A 20,123-nucleotide genomic window follows, 5' to 3' on the forward strand; every position below is an offset into this window, starting at 1 on the left:
TGACAGACAGTCCCGTCGGTAATCCCACATGGGGTCCCTCATGCTGTTCACAGTGGAAATTGTAGATTATAAAGGTTACACTGGTTCACACCTCATTAAAGAGAAAGCACTGTAAGTCTAAGATGTCTGAGCTGAGCGGGGTCAAAGGTGACTGTCACCAAGCAGCTAACAGATTTTAAGGTGATTGATTAAATCCAAAGGAAATTAGAGCTTGTTATGTGTTTTGACAGAAAAGCACATCTGAGATGGCTCCTGTCACAAATACAAAGGCCTAATGGCTGCCCGGCCGCAACCTCAGTGGGTATCTATGGTGTAGTTGAGTCATGGAATCAATACAATGGCGTGCCATTGGGATTTGGAAAGGACTGGTCCAATCTAATGGCAAGTGCAAAGTGGTACCAGGAAGGCGGACGACAGTGCAAATAGTGCCAGGAGACCACAGAATGAACATTAATGGCAGAACTGCCGTGTTGGTTAGAGGGCAATCCTACCTTCATTTGTGTCCACCAGGAGTCTCCTGTTACAGCACAATGCCACTTAGACTGTTATCCACACAATGTTCAAAAAGACGTTGATATGAGAAAAGATTTGCCTGATGTGAAGTATAATAAGCTCACTGACGGAGCCTGAACACTCGGTGTCCTGTACACCAAAGAATCCAACATGATCTCAATTCTGCAACATATCCTGATGACATAAAAATTGAAAAACAAAAATAACAGCAGCTGTTTCAAACTTTGTCAAAAGCCTGAAATAAATCATTATGGAACTCTGAGAGCACAAACATGACATCCGCCAATCAGCATCTGGATCACCTGCAAAATTCAGTGGAGTCTTCCATGGCCTAATACGTATCCGTGGTGAAAATGTAGTGAGAATGTGAGAAGTAGTTTTGACATAATCCTTCAAAGCCTATATCAATCAATCAATCAACTTTTTTCTTATATAGCGCCAAATCACAACAAACAGTTGCCCCAAGGCGCTCCACATTGCAAGGCAAGGCCATACAATAATTATGAAAAACCCCAACGGTCAAAACGACCCCCTATGAGCAAGCACTTGGCCACAGTGGGAAGGAAAAACTCCCTTTTAACAGGAAGAAACCTCCAGCAGAACCAGGCTCAGGGAGGGGCAGTCTTCTGCTGAGACTGGTTGGGGCTGAGGGAAAGAACCAGGAAAAAGAGATCGATCACTAATGATTAAATGCAGAGTGATGCATACGGAGCAAAAAGAGAAAGAAACAGTGCATCGTGGGAACCCCCCCACAGTCTACGTCTAAAGCAACATAACCAAGGGATGGTCCAGGGTCACCCGATCCAGCCCTAACTATAAGCCTTAGCGAAAAGGAAAGTTTTAAGCCTAATCTTAAAAGTAGAGAGGGTATCTGTCTCCCTGATCTGAATTGGGAGCTGGTTCCACAGGAGAGGAGCCTGAAAGCTGAAGGCTCTGCCTCCCATTCTACTCTTACAAACCCTAGGAACTACAAGTAAGCCCGCAGTCTGAGAGCGAAGCGCTCTAATGGGGTAATATGGTACTACGAGGTCCCTAAGATAAGATGGGACCTGATTATTCAAAACCTTATAAGTAAGAAGAAGAATTTTAAATTCTATTCTAGCATTAACAGGAAGCCAATGAAGGGAGGCCAACACGGGTGAGATATGCTCTCTCCTGCTAGTCCCCGTCAGTACTCTAGCTGCAGCATTCTGAACCAACTGAAGGCTTTTTAGGGAACTTTTAGGACAACCTGATAATAATGAATTACAATAGTCCAGCCTAGAGGAAATAAATGCATGAATTAGTTTTTCAGCATCACTCTGAGACAAGACCTTTCTGATTTTAGAGATATTGCGTAAATGCAAAAAGGCAGTCCTACATATTTGTTTAATATGCGCTTTGAATGACATATCCTGATCAAAAATAACTCCAAGATTTCTCACAGTATTACTAGAGATCAGGGAAATGCCATCCAGAGTAACGATCTGGTTAGACACCATGCTTCTAAGATTTGTGGGGCCAAGTACAATAACTTCAGTTTTATCTGAGTTTAAAAGCAGGAAATTAGAGGTCATCCATGTCTTTATGTCTGTAAGACAATCCTGCAGTTTAGCTAATTGGTGTGTATCCTCTGGCTTCATGGATAGATAAAGCTGGGTATCATCTGCGTAACAATGAAAATTTAAGCAATACCGTCTAATAATACTGCCCAAGGGAAGCATGTATAAAGTGAATAAAATTGGTCCTAGCACAGAACCTTGTGGAACTCCATAATTAACTTTAGTCTGTGAAGAAGATTCCCCATTTACATGAACAAACTGTAATCTATTAGACAAATATGATTCAAACCACCGCAGCGCAATGCCTTTAATACCTATGACATGCTCTAATCTCTGTAATAAAATTTTATGGTCAACAGTATCAAAAGCAGCACTGAGGTCCAACAGAACAAGCACAGAGATAAGTCCACTGTCCGAAGCCATAAGAAGATCATTTGTAACCTTCACTAATGCTGTTTCTGTACTATGATGAATTCTAAAACCTGACTGAAACTCTTCAAATAGACCATTCCTCTGCAGGTGATCAGTTAGCTGTTTTACAACTACCCTCTCAAGAATCTTTGAGAGAAAAGGAAGGTTGGAGATTGGCCTATAATTAGCTAAGATAGCTGGGTCAAGTGATGGCTTTTTAAGTAATGGTTTAATTACTGCCACCTTAAAGGCCTGTGGTACATAACCAACTAACAAAGATAGATTGATCATATTTAAGATTGAAGCATTAAATAATGGTAGGACTTCCTTGAGCAGCCTGGCAGGAATGGGGTCTAATAAGCATGTTGATGGTTTGGATGAAGTAACTAATGAAAATAACTCAGACAGAACAATCGGAGAGAAAGAGTCTAACCAAATACCGACATCACTGAAAGCAGCCAAAGATAACGATACATCTTTGGGATGGTTATGAGTAATTTTTTCTCTAATAGTCAAAATTTTGTTAGCAAAGAAAGTCATGAAGTCATTACTAGTTAAAGTTAATGGAATACTCAGCTCAATAGAGCTCTGACTCTTTGTCAGCCTGGCTACAGTGCTGAAAAGAAACCTGGGGTTGTTCTTATTTTCTTCAATTAGTGATGAGTAGAAAGATGTCCTAGCTTCACGAAGGGCTTTCTTATAGAGCAACAAACTCTTTTTCCAGGCTAAGTGAAGATCTTCTAAATTAGTGAGACGCCATTTCCTCTCCAACTTACGGGTTATCTGCTTTAAGCTACGAGTTTGCGAGTTATACCACGGAGTCAGACACTTCTGATTTAAAGCTCTCTTTTTCAGAGGAGCTACAGCATCCAAAGTTGTCTTCAATGAGGATGTAAAACTATTGACAAGATACTCTAACTCCCTTACAGAGTTTAGGTAGCTACTCTGCTCTGTGTTGGTATATGACATTAGAGAACATAAAGAAGGAATCATATCCTTAAACCTAGTTACAGCGCTTTCTGAAAGACTTCTAGTGTAATGAAACTTATTCCCCACTGCAGGGTAGTCCATCAGGGTAAATGTAAATGTTATTAAAAAATGATCAGACAAAAGGGAGTTTTCAGGGAATACTGTTAAGTCTTCTATTTCCATACCATAAGTCAGAACAAGATCTAAAATATGATTAAAGTGGTGGGTGGACTCATTTACTTTTTGAGCAAAGCCGATAGAGTCTAATAATAGATTAAATGCAGTGTTGAGGCTGTCATTCTCAGCATCTGTGTGGATGTTAAAATCGCCCACTGTAATTATCTTATCTGAGCTAAGCACTAAGTCAGACAAAAGGTCTGAAAATTCACAGAGAAACTCACAGTAACGACCAGGTGGACGATAGATAATAACAAATAAAACTGGTTTTTGGGACTTCCAATTTGGATGGACAAGACTAAGAGACAAGCTTTCAAATGAATTAAAGCTCTGTCTAGGTTTTTGATTAATTAATAAGCTGGAATGGAAGATTGCTGCTAATCCTCCGCCCCGGCCCGTGCTACGAGCATTCTGACAGTTAGTGTGACTCGGGGGTGTTGACTCATTTAAACTAACATATTCATCCTGCTGTAACCAAGTTTCTGTTAGGCAGAATAAATCAATACGTTGATCAATTATTATATCATTTACCAACAGGGACTTAGAAGAAAGAGACCTAATGTTTAATAGACCACATTTAACTGTTTTAGTCTGTGGTGCAATTGAAGGTGCTATATTATTTTTTCTTTTTGAATTTTTATGCTTAAATAGATTTTTGCTAGTTATTGGTGGTCTGAGAGCAGGCACCGTCTCTACGGGGATGGGGTAATAAGGGGATGGCAGGGGGAGAGAAGCTGCAGAGAGGTGTATAAGACCACAGCTCTGCCTCCTGGTCCCAACGCTAGACAGTCACAGTTTGGAGGATCCCAAAAAATTGGCCAGATTTCTAGAAATGAGAGCTGCTCCCTCTAAAGTGGGATGGATGCCGTCTCTCCTAACAAGACCAGGTTTTCCCCAGAAGCTTTGCCAATTATCAATGAAGCCCACCTCATTTTTTGGACACCACTCAGACAGCCAGCAATTCAAGGAGAACATGCGGCTAAACATGTCACTCCCGGTCTGATTGGGGAGGGGCCCAGAGAAAACAACAGAGTCCGACATTGTTTTTGCAAAGTTACACACCGATTCAATGTTAATTTTAGTGACCTCCGATTGGCGTAACCGAGTGTCATTACTGCCGACGTGAATTACAATCTTACCAAATTTACGCTTAGCCTTAGCCAGCAATTTCAAATGTCCTTCGATGTCGCCTGCTCTGGCCCCCGGAAGACAATTGACAATGGTTGCTGGTGTCGCTAACTTCACATTTCTCAAAACAGAGTCGCCAATAACCAGAGTTTGATCCTCGGCGAGTGTATCGTCGAGTGGGGAAAAACGGTTAGAGATGTGAACGGGTTGACGGTGTACACGGGGCTTCTGTTTAGGGCTACGCTTCCTCCTCACAGTCACCCAGTCAGCCTGCCTTCCCGACTGCACGGGGTCTGCCAGGGGGGAACTAACGGCGGCTAAGCTACCTTGGTCCGCACCGACTACAGGGGCCTGGCTAGCTGTAGAATTTTCCACGGTGCGGAGCCGAGCCTCCAATTCACCCAGCCTGGCCTCCAAAGCTACGAATAAGCTGCACTTATTACAAGTACCGTTACTGCTAAAAGAGGCCGAGGAATAACTAAACATTTCACACCCAGAGCAGAAAAGTACGGGAGAGACAGGAGAAGCCGCCATGCTAAAACGGCTAAGAGCTAGTAGCTACGCTAAGCTAGCGGATTCCCAAACAGGGAATCCGACACTAGACAGGCTGTGGAGCAGCACAGGTAACGCACGACAACAGTGCTAAAATAAAATAAAAATCCACTAGACAGGCTGTGGAGCAGCACAGGTAACGCACAACAACAGTGCTAAAAAATAAAATAAAATAAAAATAAAAATCCACTGGACAGGCTGTGGAGCAGCACAGGCAACGCACGACAACAGTGCTAAAACAAAATAAAAATCCACTAGACAGGCTGTGGAGCAGCACAGGTAACGCACGACAACGGTGCCAAAACAAAACAAAAAACCACTAGACAGGCTGTGGAGCAGCACAGGTAACGCACGACAACAGTGGTAAAAAATAAAATAAAAATCCACTGGACAGGCTGTGGAGCAGCACAGGTAACGCACGACAACAGTGCTAAAAAATAAAATAAAAATCCACTGGACAGGCTGTGGAGCAGCACAGGTAACGCACGACAACAGTGCTAAAAAAAATAAAATAAAAATCAAAATCCACTGGACAGGCTGTGGAGCAGCACAGGTAACGCACAACAACAGTGCTAAAATAAAATAAAAATCCACTAGACAGGCTGTGGAGCAGCACAGGTAACACACGACAACAGTGCTAAAATAAAATAAAAATCCACTAGACAGGCTGTGGAGCAGCACAGGTAACGCACAACAACAGTGCTAAAAAATAAAATAAATAAAAATAAAAATCCACTGGACAGGCTGTGGAGCAGCACAGGCAACGCACGACAACAGTGCTAAAACAAAATAAAAATCCACTAGACAGGCTGTGGAGCAGCACAGGTAACGCACGACAACGGTGCCAAAACAAAACAAAAAACCACTAGACAGGCTGTGGAGCAGCACAGGTAACACACGACAACAGTGCTAAAATAAAATAAAAATCCACTAGACAGGCTGTGGAGCAGCACAGGTAACGCACAACAACAGTGCTAAAAAATAAAATAAAATAAAAATAAAAATCCACTGGACAGGCTGTGGAGCAGCACAGGCAACGCACGACAACAGTGCTAAAACAAAATAAAAATCCACTAGACAGGCTGTGGAGCAGCACAGGTAACGCACAACAACAGTGCTAAAAAATAAAATAAAATAAAAATCAAAATCCACTGGACAGGCTGTGGAGCAGCACAGGTAACGCACAACAACAGTGCTAAAATAAAATAAAAATCCACTAGACAGGCTGTGGAGCAGCACAGGTAACGCACAACAACAGTGCTAAAAAATAAAATAAAATAAAAATAAAAATCCACTGGACAGGCTGTGGAGCAGCACAGGCAACGCACGACAACAGTGCTAAAACAAAATAAAAATCCACTAGACAGGCTGTGGAGCAGCACAGGTAACGCACGACAACGGTGCCAAAACAAAACAAAAAACCACTAGACAGGCTGTGGAGCAGCACAGGTAACGCACGACAACAGTGGTAAAAAATAAAATAAAAATCCACTGGACAGGCTGTGGAGCAGCACAGGTAACGCACGACAACAGTGCTAAAAAATAAAATAAAAAATCCACTGGACAGGCTGTGGAGCAGCACAGGTAACGCACGACAACAGTGCTAAAAAAAATAAATAAAAATCCACTGGACAGGCTGTGGAGCAGCACAGGTAACACACGACAACAGTGGTAAAAAATAAAATAGAAATCCACTGGACAGGCTGTGGAGCAGCACAGATAACACACGACAACAGTGCTAAAAAATAAAATAAAATCCACTGGACAGGCTGTGGAGCAGCACAGGTAACACACGACAACAGTGGTAAAAATAAAATAAAAATCCACTAGACAGGCTGTGGAGCAGCACAGGTAACACACGACAACAGTGCTAAAAAAAATAAAATAAAAATCAAATCCACTGGACAGGCTGTGGAGCAGCACAGGTAAAAATCCACTGAACAGGCTGTGGAGCAGCACAGGTAACACACGACAACAGTGCTAAAAAATAAAATAAAAATCCACTGGACAGGCTGTGGAGCAGCACAGGTAACACACGACAACAGTGCCAAAAAACAAAACAAAAATCCACTGAACAGGCTGTGGAGCAGCACAGGTAACGCACGACAACAGTGCTAAAAAATAAAATAAAAATCCACTGGACAGGCTGTGGAACAGCACAGGTAACACACGACAACAGTGGTAAAAAATAAAATAAAAATCCACTAGACAGGCTGTGGAGCAGCACAGGTAACACACGACAACAGTGCTAAAAAAAATAAAATAAAAATCAAAATCCACTGGACAGGCTGTGGAGCAGCACAGGTAAAAATCCACTGAACAGGCTGTGGAGCAGCACAGGTAACACACGACAACAGTGCTAAAAAATAAAATAAAAATCCACTGGACAGGCTGTGGAGCAGCACAGGTAACACACGACAACAGTGCCAAAAACAAAACAAAAATCCACTGAACAGGCTGTGGAGCAGCACAGGTAACGCACGACAACAGTGCTAAAAATAAAATAAAAATCCACTGAACAGGCTGTGAGCAGCACAGGTAACGCACGACAACAGTGTTAAAAAATAAAATAAAAATCCACTGAACAGGCTGTGGAGCAGCACAGGTAACGCACGACAACAGTGCTAAAAATAAAATAAAAATCCACTGGACAGGCTGTGGAGCAGCACAGGTAACGCACGACAACAGTGCTAAAAAATAAAATAAAAATCCACTGGACAGGCTGTGGAGCAGCACAGGTAACGCACGACAACAGTGCTAAAAAATAAAATAAAATCCACTGAACAGGCTGTGGAGCAGCACAGGTAACGCACGACAACAGTGCTAAAAAATAAAATAAAAATCCACTGGACAGGCTGTGGAGCAGCACAGGTAACGCACGACAACAGTGCTAAAAAATAAAATAAAAATCCACTGGACAGGCTGTGGAGCAGCACAGGTAACGCACGACAACAGTGCTAAAAAATAAAATAAAAATCCACTGAACAGGCTGTGGAGCAGCACAGGTAACGCACGACAACAATGCTAAAAAATAAAATAAAAATCCACTGAACAGGCTGTGGAGCAGCACAGGTAACGCACGACAACAGTGCTAAAAAATAAAATAAAAATCCACTGAACAGGCTGTGGAGCAGCACAGGTAACGCACGACAACAGTGCTAAAATATAAAATAAAAATCCACTGAACAGGCTGTGGAGCAGCACAGGTAACGCACGACAACAGTGCTAAAAAATAAAATAAAAATCCACTGAACAGGCTGTGGAGCAGCACAGGTAACGCACGACAACAGTGCTAAAAAATAAAATAAAAATCCACTAGGCAGGCTGTGGAGCAGCACAGGTAACGCACGACAACAGCGCTAAAATAAAATAAAAATCCACTAGGCAGGCTGTGGAGCAGCACAGGTAACGCACGACAACAGCGCTAAAAAATAAAATAAAAATCCACTGAACAGGCTGTGGAGCAGCACAGGTAACGCACGACAACAGCGCTAAAATAAAATAAAAATCCACTAGGCAGGCTGTGGAGCAGCACAGGTAACGCACGACAACAGCGCTAAAAATAAAATAAAAATCCACTGAACAGGCTGTGGAGCAGCACAGGTAACGCACGACAACAGTGCTAAAAAATAAAATAAAAATCCACTGGACAGGCTGTGGAGCAGCACAGGTAACGCACGACAACAGCGCTAAAATAAAATAAAAATCCACTAGGCAGGCTGTGGAGCAGCACAGGTAACCGCACGACAACAGCGCTAAAATAAAATAAAAATCCACTAGGCAGGCTGTGGAGCAGCACAGGTAACGCACGACAACAGCGCTAAAATAAAATAAAATCCACTAGGCAGGCTGTGGAGCAGCACAGGTAACGCACGACAACAGCGCTAAAATAAAATAAAAATCCACTAGGCAGGCTGTGGAGCAGCACAGGTAACGCACGACAACAGCGCTAAAATAAAATAAAAATCCACTAGACAGGCTGTGGAGCAGCACGACAACAGTGCTAAAAAATAAAATAAAAATAAAAACGAAAGCGTTAGCAAGCTAGTTAGCTTGCCAACGCTGATGAAGGTTAGCTGATAAAAGTGCTCCGTCGCGATGCTTCGACCGTTAGAGGTCTTCTTTAGGCGTTGGAGCACGGTGAAAAAGTAAAAAAGTAAAAAAGTCTTGAAAAAGACTGTTAATTCAAAGAACTTAAACAGCTCAGTTCAAACAGCTAACAGATACAGCAGAACACCGCTGTGCTCCGGAACAGGAAGTCAAGACCTGATCAGTGATCTAGTCAGTGGTTTCCATTGAACAAGCACATGGATCCTGACAGGTGACAACAGGATATATATATATCCCTATATAAGGGAAATCTTGATCCAGAATCTGTATCTGGATTCAGATCACCTCCAAAATTCAGTGGAGTCTTCCATAGTCTAATGTGTATCTGTGTTGAAAATTTTGTCTTCCATAGTCTAATGTGTATCTGTGTTGAAAATTTTGTCAAAATCTGTGAAATAGTTTTGACATAATGCTGCTACAGTAATCCTTCAAAGCCTATATAAAGTGAAAGTTGATCCAGAATCCAGATCTGGGTCACCTCCAAAATTTAATGGGTTCTTCTATGGCCTAATATCTATCTGTGGTGAAAATTTCATCAAAATCCATGCAGGAGTTTTGACATAATCCTGCTAACAGACAGGCAAATAAATAAATTGGCGGACGTAATTTTCTATTTGGTGGAACTCGTGATTACATTGTTACTTTATTGCTTGAGGTATGTAATGTTGTAGATGCAGTGCACATCACTGCTGTAAGAAAGTACTTCCCTCAGATGAGGATCCTTATTCAGTTATACAGCAAATGGCCTATCTTTATGGTCTATAGCGCATGTGCAGGCGGAGTGAGCTCAACCCCACTTTGCTATTTGCACTGTGCATAATCTGAGTGGTCCAAAGGTAACATGGGGTGATGAACTGCAAAATCAAAATTCAAAAATATCCACTAGGGAGATGATTAACACAACTAATACAGTATAAGAATTTTGACACCAAAACTGATGTTGTATCTTAAAGACCCCCCCCAACTCCTTACATTTAACATTTTGCACAAAAAATGCTATTTTTGGACTATTTGGCATTTTGTACACCTGAGTAATCTTCTTGCTTTTTCCTAATATTAGTATGTAGCCGCACAGTGGCTTAGTGGTTAGCACTGTTGCCTCACAGCAAGAAGCTCATGGGTTTGATTCCCACCTGTGGCCTTTTTGTATGCAGTTTGCGTGTTTGCACAGGTTTCCTTCGGGTCCACTGGTTTCCTCACACATTTTAAGACATGCAGGTTAGGTGAGAATGGGAAACTTTAGAATTGTCCACATCTCCCTTGCAAAAGAAGTCTTGATCTCAATGGGACTAACCTGGTTAAATCAAATTAAAAATAAAGACTTAGCCATCAAGTTCTTATGATAACAGTTTATCAAGGCTTAATTGCTCATATTCAAGGAAATAATGGAATTATTAACCATCAGATGACAAGGTTAAACCTCTTAAATTATTCTAAAGTCAGTTTTAAGCAGAAATGAGGCGATAATCGATGAGTCGCTACTGACGCTTTGGCAGAAGGATCACTCCTTCTGCCAAAGGTACGACATAAGAGACTTTCCAGATTCATTCACAGTGTTCATCCTCCTCTTCCCACTGGACAATGTCACCATAATATGGTCAGCTTTAGGTTAAAGTGTTGAACTGTCTACAGGGGAGGACTGTAGTATTCTGGAAGATGCTGATACTGTAGTAACCAGAGTTACCTGCAGGGGTGATAAGCACCAATATAAATGGCTGTGACTGCAGCATAGCCAGGCGCAGAAGTAGAGAGAAAGCCAAGAGACATGACCGTTGTTCTGTTATTTGCTGTAAATAAATGTTGATAGTTCCAGTGAGGCTTCATTATTTCTTCAAGCTTCCTGAACCTAAACTGAGCAGACAAAGCCCACCACTACATTTCGGTTTATCCAACATGTCCTTTCCTTTCTTTCCTTCCTTTGTTTTCTGAACTCTGCCAATATCGTCACTGTTGTCAGACTGAAGGTTTTCCTCCAAAGTTTATTGTCAACTAAATAAGGCTCTAAACCATAAATGCTGTGTCCCCCACAGCTCCTTCAGAAACACCTTCAGAGCTGTTTTCTGTTTACAATTGATTTGGGCTTGAATCAACAGGTGCCATTCCAGTGATGACGTAGCAACAATATGGCCGCGGCTGACAGATGAATGGGGCTGAAATAGAGCGCAGGCTTCAGGCAGCTGTAGTTTATCCTTCACCTGCGCACTCATCGTTGACTTTTATTGTTCAGGATTTTTTAAAATATCAACATTTCGTCATTTTTAGTGATTATTTGTGTACATTTTTTGGTGTCAGGTATCATGGCTATTAAACATTTTTCCCTCAGTCATGTGTTCAGTATAAGTTATAGAGCCTACAATGCAAACCGTCCACTTTGTCAGGATTGAGATTTTGGTGTGTGTTGTGAGGCGTTTCTTTCTATTTTCTGTTTGGGGTTTTGCTACCGCTCTATCTTGTCTTTCACTTGAGTGCTTGGTGTAGGGTGGTTCCTTCTTGTTTTCCACACCCAGCTCTCTCACACCTGTCTCTCATTTCCTGCTCATCTCTGCATGGACTTAAAGACCCTCTTTTCCTTTTCTTCTCTGCCTGATTGTGGTTTTTTGTCACCTTCACTTCCACCTTTTTCTGGGTCCTTGTCTTGATTTGCCTGTCATGTTTTTTAAACTACCTGCCTGTTTTCTGGACATTTCTTTCAGCCTGATGTTTTTGTTACCGTTGCTGATCTTTGACTGCATGCTTGTGTACTGAACCCTGCATGTGTCTTCAGTCACACTTTTTGAATATCAAACTCAGCTCAGCATTTGTGTCCAGTTATTTCAGGTTACAGAACCTGTTACACTTATTATTATTGTACTGATTTCCTTTTTTTATGGGGTGGGGGATTATTTTCATACAAGGCACCCACATCCTATACAAAATATGTCCCAAATACCCCAATCCATCACCCCTGAAGTGGACGCAATCATACTCCAAAATTTTTACTTTAAAATTTGCCCCCATTATCGCCCCATACTACCACAGGAGTAGTATTTTGTCAACTCAGATTAACATTCATATTATTTTGGGACCCCGTTTTAAATCAGTTTGATGTTTTTGGTGGACCAGGCTAAAGTTTGTGTTTTGGGATTTAAACATGTATCTGACAAAAGTGTTTAGCGATGTAAAAAGACTGTGTTGGGAAAATATTTATTCAGGATATGTCAGCCGATGTTGTCTTCCATTTTAAAATCGTAGATCCTGACAAACACTCGGAGCACATTCAAATCTTAAAGAACTGAATTCAGCAGTTGGATATGTGTCTTGGACAAATCAGATACATGTCATTTTAATTCTCATCTGTATATATATATTTTTTTTAATCAAACTGGATTTATACAACACTGCCAGGGTCTTTTAGAAATTGGATTAGATTAGATTAGATTATCTATGTCAGTGCATATATGTCAACTCCAAGCCTGCTGTGTCACTTTAATGCTTGCCCTTCCAACAGGATTAGGATTACAGTTTGGACAATACAGTATTAACAGATTAAGGGCCACAGAAGAAGGCAATTGTCTTATTAATGTCTGAAACAAGATTTACCTCACAGCAATCTGTTCTGTTTTTCCATTTTGTAACAATTTAAAATTCAAGATTTTTTTTGTTTTATCATAGAAACCAGTTTTCATGTTGAAGATTGAAAATTGGTGTGGGTGATATTAATGCTTGTTAGACTGTCCAGAACATGTAAAACACTGTTCAGAAAACACGGTTGCTTAAAGGTATAGTGCAACTGGGTTTTTAAGATTTAAGTTATAAAAATAATTTTCTTTGGCACCACTTTATTCCTTAGCATTTAGATAAGGGATTCATAATATGATATTGCCAGTATGATCAAACTTCATGCTGTCTGGAAACAATTTAGAATTTCAACCACTGAGGGGGGGAAATTCAAGGGACCAGATGCTATGACCAACACTTGGTAGATTTGGAAGTGATTTACTGCTGGTCTCTGGTCTCAGCAGAGTGAAGGGGAAGGGGACTGTGCACAGGGTGGGTGGAGTCTCGGAGGATGCAGGTGGCTTTGTCTCTACATCTGGAGATGTAGATGTCCCCAATGGGTGGTAAGCTACATCCGATGGTCCTCTGTGCAGACTTCACCACCCGCTGCAGCGCTTTCTTCTCCACCACCGTGCAGCCACCATACCACACAGGGAAGCAGCAGGACGGACACTCTCCACTGCACAGCTGTAGAAGGCCCTGAGGACCTCGGTGTTCAGTCCGGCCCTTCCCATTTTCCTCAAAAAATAGAGACGTTTGTGGGCTTTCTTGATGACAGCCCTGGTGTTGGTGTGCCAGGTGAGAGTGTTGGAGAGGTGGACTCCAAGATACCTGATGGAGGAGACGATCTCCACCACTGCTCCGTTGATGTGTGTGTGTGTGTGGGTGTGGTGGCTGACTTGCGGAAGTCAACAACTATCTCCTTGGTCTTCTGGGTGTTGAGAATGTTGTTGTTGTCTCCACACCACCGTGTCAGGTTCTCCACTTCTCGCCTGTACGCTGTCTCATCCCCTTGGCAAATGAGCCCAATCACTGCTGTATCATCTGCAATCTTGTGCTGGGCTCTGCAGTCAAAGGTCATCAATGTGTACAGCAGTGGACTGAGCACACAACCCTGGGGTGAGCCAGTGTTCAGGATGATGGTGGAGGATGAGGTGGTGTTGATCCTGACACACTGTGGCCTCCCAGTCAGGAAGTCCAGGATCTAGTTGCACAGTGCTGAGGGGGCTCCTAGTTCAGCCAGCTTGGAAACCAGTTTCTGCAGGATGATGGTGTTGAACGCAGAAGTGAAGTCCAGGAACAGCAGCCTTGCATAGGAGTCCTTGTTCTCTGTGTGGGAGAGGGCCTGATGCACCACGGTGGAGATGGCATCAGCTGTGGACCAGTTTTGCCTGTACACGTACTGGTGCTCATCGATGGTCTGCTTCAGGCGCCTCATCACCAGCCTCTCAAAGCACTTTGTGGTGATGGGGGTGAGTGCAACTGGCCTGTTGTCGTTGAGGCAGGATGGTGCAGAGGTCTTGAGGCACGGCGGAACTCTGGTGTGGGACAGAGAGGCGTTGAATATATCTGCCAGAACTTCAGACAGCTGGTGTGCACAGTCTTTAAGGACCCTCCCTGGTATTCCGTCAGGGCCCGGGGCCTTTCAGGGGTTGATCCTCTGCAGCACGTTCCTCACCTCAGCTGTAGTGATGTTGCTGACTGGGGGGAGTCTTTGGGGGATGGAGGGACTCGGGAGAGGGTGGTGGTGTCGGATGCCTCAAAATGTGCATAAAAGGCATTCAGAGTGTTCGGGAGCGCTGGGTCTGCAGAGCAGTGTGCTACATTGTTGTTGTAGTCTGTGATGCATTTGATGCCCCTCTACCTTGAGGGCATATGTGGACTTAGCTCTTTTTATACCCGCCGACAGGTTCCTTCTGGCTGCTCTGAGTGCTGTTGCATCACTGTCTTTGAATGCAGCATCACGAATTTTCAGCAGGGAGCGCACCTTTCCAGTCAGCCATGGTTTCTGGTTTGGCCTGATGGTGATGGTCTTGGAGGTGGTCACATTGTCTATGCAGCTCCGGATGTAGCAGTGCACAGTCAATGAGTATTCCTCCAGGTCCACATTGCTCCCTGTTGTTGCAGCCGCTCTGAACATTTGCCAGTCGGTGGTCTCAAAGCAGTCTTGAAGCATGGACACAGCACCAGTTGGACACACAGAGATGGTCTTTGTAATGGTGTCCCTGCTTTTCGACACTGGACTGTAAGCAGGAAGCATGAGGAGTGAGATGTGGTCTGTAAGATATTCTACAGCTTCAGAGCAGTGTCTTTCCACCTCAGAACAGTTTGTACACCAACCTTTGTTAATGTAGATGCACAGCCCTCCTCCTCTGGTTTTACCGGAGTGCTGTTGGTCTCTGTCCGCACGGAAGAGTATCCGCTCGTGTAGCTCGAAGACAGAGTCTGGCGTGTTGTTGTTGAGCCACGTCTCCATCAGGACATAAACACTGCAGCTCCATATGTGCCACTGATGTAATCTCAGTCGTAGCAAGTCCATTTTGTTAACCAGCGCACAGACGTTGGATAGAAATAGTGACGGGATAGCCGGTCTTCCGCCGTTAGCTTTTAGCTTGTTTATCAGACCTCCGCATTTTCCCCATTTTCACCCACGTGCGCAACGCTTCCTCTTGGGTCTGAGCCGGCTCCAGCTGCGACTCGCTCTCAGGATCGTCAATCTGCCGAGTGTTGCCTTTAGGTCAGGGTGGATTTGGGCATGACGGCAGTAGATTTTAGCTCAAGCAAATCTTTGGAGCTGTATCTTATGCTCTTTGTGTTACTCGGGACACTAGAGCTGCTAACACCGCTAAAACTACTATTTTTACTAGGGACTACACCGGAAGCTAGAGAAGCCACTGCATCGATGCGCGCTGCCATCTTGAAAAAAAAATCTCTTTCCCAAGCTGAAAAAAAATACGTTCAAGGCCACAGATTTGAGGATGACGATGAGCTGACTGCTGCAGCAGAGGGCTGGTTAGGGGACCAAGATGTTGAGTTCTACTGATCGAATATCAATGACTGGCACACTAGATGGAACAAGTGTATGGAGTTGGAAGGGGGCTATGTTAAAAAATAAAACATTATAAATCCAAATATCTTGCTCTTTCAGTTTGAGGCTCAAGACTTTTTGATATCCCCTCATACAATGAAATGTGTCTTTTTAACCCATCCTAATAACAGTTTGGCACAATCCAACCGCTAGAAGCAGTGGGCAGCCACAATCCAGTGCCCAGGGACTAACTCCAAATGTAGAGACACTGCCTTGGTCAGGGGCAGAGAAAGGAGCAAACCCTAAATATGCATGCTTTTGATTGTGAGAGGAAATCGGAGTACCCAGAGGAAACCCACCCAAACACAGGAAAAACATGCAAACTCCACATAGAAAGGGCGGGAAGCAATTCCACAACCTTCTTGCTGTGAGGCACCAGTGCTAACCACTATGCTGCCTGAATGTAAGATAGGTCACAGGTCATTTCTAAACCTCACGCATGCGCACACACACTTCCTTCTGTAGTTAGTCTGCATGACGGCGATGAAGGAAAAGGCAATATTCACTATGGAATTTCCCTCAAAGAAATATCTCCTCTTCATTGAAATAAGCTGTAATTTTTGCAACATGTTACAAAAATAAAACCTACATTATAATGCTTGGATTTCGGTAGAAAATAAATTTTCTGTTTTGTGAAATTTGAAAGGCCCTATTGCTTTAAGCTGGCAGTATCAAGTACTTATTTGTAGTCTTAAATCATCAAAAAAAAATTTCTCCACATTGTTAACACAGAATTCATTGATGGATAATGCCACGGCACTTCTTTCGTATCAATGTGACTTTGTTAGTCCTTCTCGAATGTTCGTGTTATTGTAGCAACTCTCTAATGATGGGATGTGAATATTTTATATTCAGTATTCGAGAAAAAAGTAGTTGCCCGATTAAGCATCAAGGATTCACTTAACCCTCTGGGGTCCGAGGGCATTTTTTGGACAGTTTACTCGCCTGGCATAAATGTTTTATTATTGCTTTTAACAGGTCTCCCTGCATCCCACAATCAAGTTTTATGTCTCTTTTTTTTTCAGGACAACCTGTACTTTCAGAATATATATGCTATAGTTGTGTTTTATGTGTAATAAAGGTTTGCAATCCGAAATAATCAATCAATTCAATCAATTCAATCAATTTTATTTATATAGCGCCAAATCACAACAAACAGTTGCCCCAAGACGCTTTATATTGTAAAGCAAGGCCATACAATAATTACGTAAAAACCCCAACGGTCAAAACGACCTCCTGTGAGCAAGCATTTGGCGACAGTGGGAAGGAAAAACTCCCTTTTAACAGGAAGAAACCTCCAGCAGAACAAGGCTCAGGGAGGGGCAGTCTTCTGCTGGGACTGGTTGGGGCTGAGGGAGAGAACCAGGAAAAAGACATGCTGTGGAGGGGAGCAGAGATCAATCACTAATGATTAAATGCAGAGTGGTGCATACACAGCAAAAAGAGAAAGAAACACTCAGTGCATCATGGGAACCCCCCAGCAGTCTAAGTCTATAGCAGCATAACTAAGGGATGGTTCAGGGTCACCTGATCCAGCCCTAACTATAAGCTTTAGCAAAAAGGAAAGTTTTAAGCCTAATCTTAAAAGTAGAGAGGGTGTCTGTCTCCCTGATCCGAATTGGGAGCTGGTTCCACAGGAGAGGAGTCTGAAAGCTGAAGGCTCTGCCTCCCATTCTACTCCTACAAACCCTAGGAACTACAAGTAAGCCTGCAGTCTGAGAGCGAAGCGCTCTATTGGGGTGATATGGTACTATGAGGTCCCTAAGATAAGATGGGACCTGATTATTCAAAACCTTATAAGTAAGAAGAAGAATTTTAAATTCTATTCTAGAACCAACAGGAAGCCAATGAAGAGAGGCCAATATGGGTGAGATATGCTCTCTCCTTCTAGTCCCCGTTAATACTCTAGCTGCAGCATTTTGAATTAACTGAAGGCTTTTCAGGGAACCCCAGGACAACCCGATAATAATGAATTACAATAGTCCAGCCTAGAGGAAATAAACGCATGAATTAGTTTTTCAGCATCACTCTGAGACAAGACCGTTCTAATTTTAGAGATATTGCGTAAATGCAAAAAAAGCAGTCCTACATATTTGTTTAATATGCGCTTTGAATGACATATCCTGATCAAAAATGACTCCAAGATTTCTCACAGTATTACTAGAGGTCAGGGTAATGCCATCCAGAGTAAGGATCCGGCCAGACACCATGCCTCCAAGACTTGCGGGGCCAAGTACAACAACTTCAGCTTTATCTGAGTTCAAAAGCAGGAAATTAGAGGTCATCCATGTCTTCATGTCTGTAAGACAATCCTGCAGTTTAGCTAATTGGTGTGTGTCCTCTGGCTTCATGGATAGATAAAGCTGGGTATCATCTGCGTAACAATGAAAATTTAAGCAATGCTGTCTAATAATACTGCCTAAGGGAAGCATGTACAAAGTGAATAAAATTGGTCCTACCACAGAACCTTGTGGAACTCCATAATTAACCTTAGTCTGTGAAGAAGATTCCCCATTTACATGAACAAATTGTAATCTATTAGATAAATATGATTCAAACCACCGCAGCACAGTGCCTTTAATACCTATGGCATGCTCTAATCTCTGTAATAACATTTTATGGTCAACAGTATCAAAAGCAGCACTGAGGTCTAACAGAACAAGCACAGAGATGAGTCCACTGTCTGAGGCCATAAGAAGATCATTTGTAACCTTCACCAGTGCTGTTTCTGTACTATGATGAATTCCAAAACCTGACTGAAACTCTTCAAATAGACCATTCCTCTGCAGATGATCAGTTAGCTGTTTTACAACTACCCTTTCAAGAATCCTCGAGAGAAAAGGAAGGTTGGAGATTGGCCCACAATCAGCCAAGATAGCTGGGTCAAGTGATGGCTTTTTAAGTAATGGTTTAATTACTGCCACCTTAAAAGCCTGTGGTACATAGCCAACTAATAAAGATAGATTGATCATATTTAAGATCGAAGCATTAAATAATGATAGGGCTTCCTTGAGCAGCCTGGTAGGAATGGGGTCTAATAGACATGTTGATGGTTTGGATGAAGTAACTAATGAAAATAACTCAGACAGAACAATCTGAGAGAAAGAGTCTAACCAAATACCGGCATCACTGAGCAGCCAAAGATAACGATACGTCTTTGGGATGTTTATGAGTATTTTTTTCTCTAATAGTTAAAATTTTATTAGCAAAAAAAGTCATGAAATCATTACTAGTTAAAGTTAAAGGAATACTCGGCTCAATAGAGCTCTGACTCTTTGTCAGCCTGGCTACAGTGCTGAAAAGAAACCTTGGGTTGTTCTTATTTTCATCAGTTAGTGATGAGTAGTAAGATGTCCTAGCTTTATTGAGGGCTTTTTTTATAGAGCAACAGACTCTTTTTCAAGGCTAAGTGAAGATCTTCTAAATTAGTGAGACGCCATTTCCTCTCCAACTTACGGGTTATCTGCTTTAAGCTGCGAGTTTGTGAGTTATACCACGGAGTCAGGCACTTCTGATTTAAAGCTCTCTTTTTCAGAGGAGCTACAGCATCCAAAGTTGTCATCAATGAGGATGTAAAACTATTGACGAGATACTCTATCTCACTTACAGAGTTTAGGTAGCTACTCTGCACTGTGTTGGTATATGGCATTAGTGTTGTGGCTGGCGTGCCTGGCTGGCTTTTGTTTGTCTTCTGTTTCTGTCTTTTGGTTTTCCTTCCAGGTGGTGCGCGTTTAGGACTGAGTGGCTGTGTGGCTGATTTATCAGGACCTCACCCTGATCACCTGAGGCTGATCACGTGCAGCTCGTCAGGACTCACAGCTGTGGTGCATCTACACGGATTGGAGCATGGTGGCATTTAAGTCTGGAGTACACAGTGTGTATTTGCCAGAGACTCGACCTTGTGACCAGACGGGTGAGATCATTGTCTCGAGAGCCATCTCATCATCAGTGGATGCAGAGAACATCCAGGTTTGATGCATGGTCTGTGAAAGAGGAGGGGGTGAGGTCTCACGCTCGTCAGCACACTTCCTGAGGTACGTTAGGTTTTGTGACTAACATTTATACAGTCAGTAAATGTGGTGTCCCTCACACCTTAT

This window comes from Thalassophryne amazonica, chromosome 16, assembly GCF_902500255.1.
Source record: "Thalassophryne amazonica chromosome 16, fThaAma1.1, whole genome shotgun sequence".
Taxonomy (NCBI): Eukaryota; Metazoa; Chordata; class Actinopteri; order Batrachoidiformes; family Batrachoididae; genus Thalassophryne; species Thalassophryne amazonica.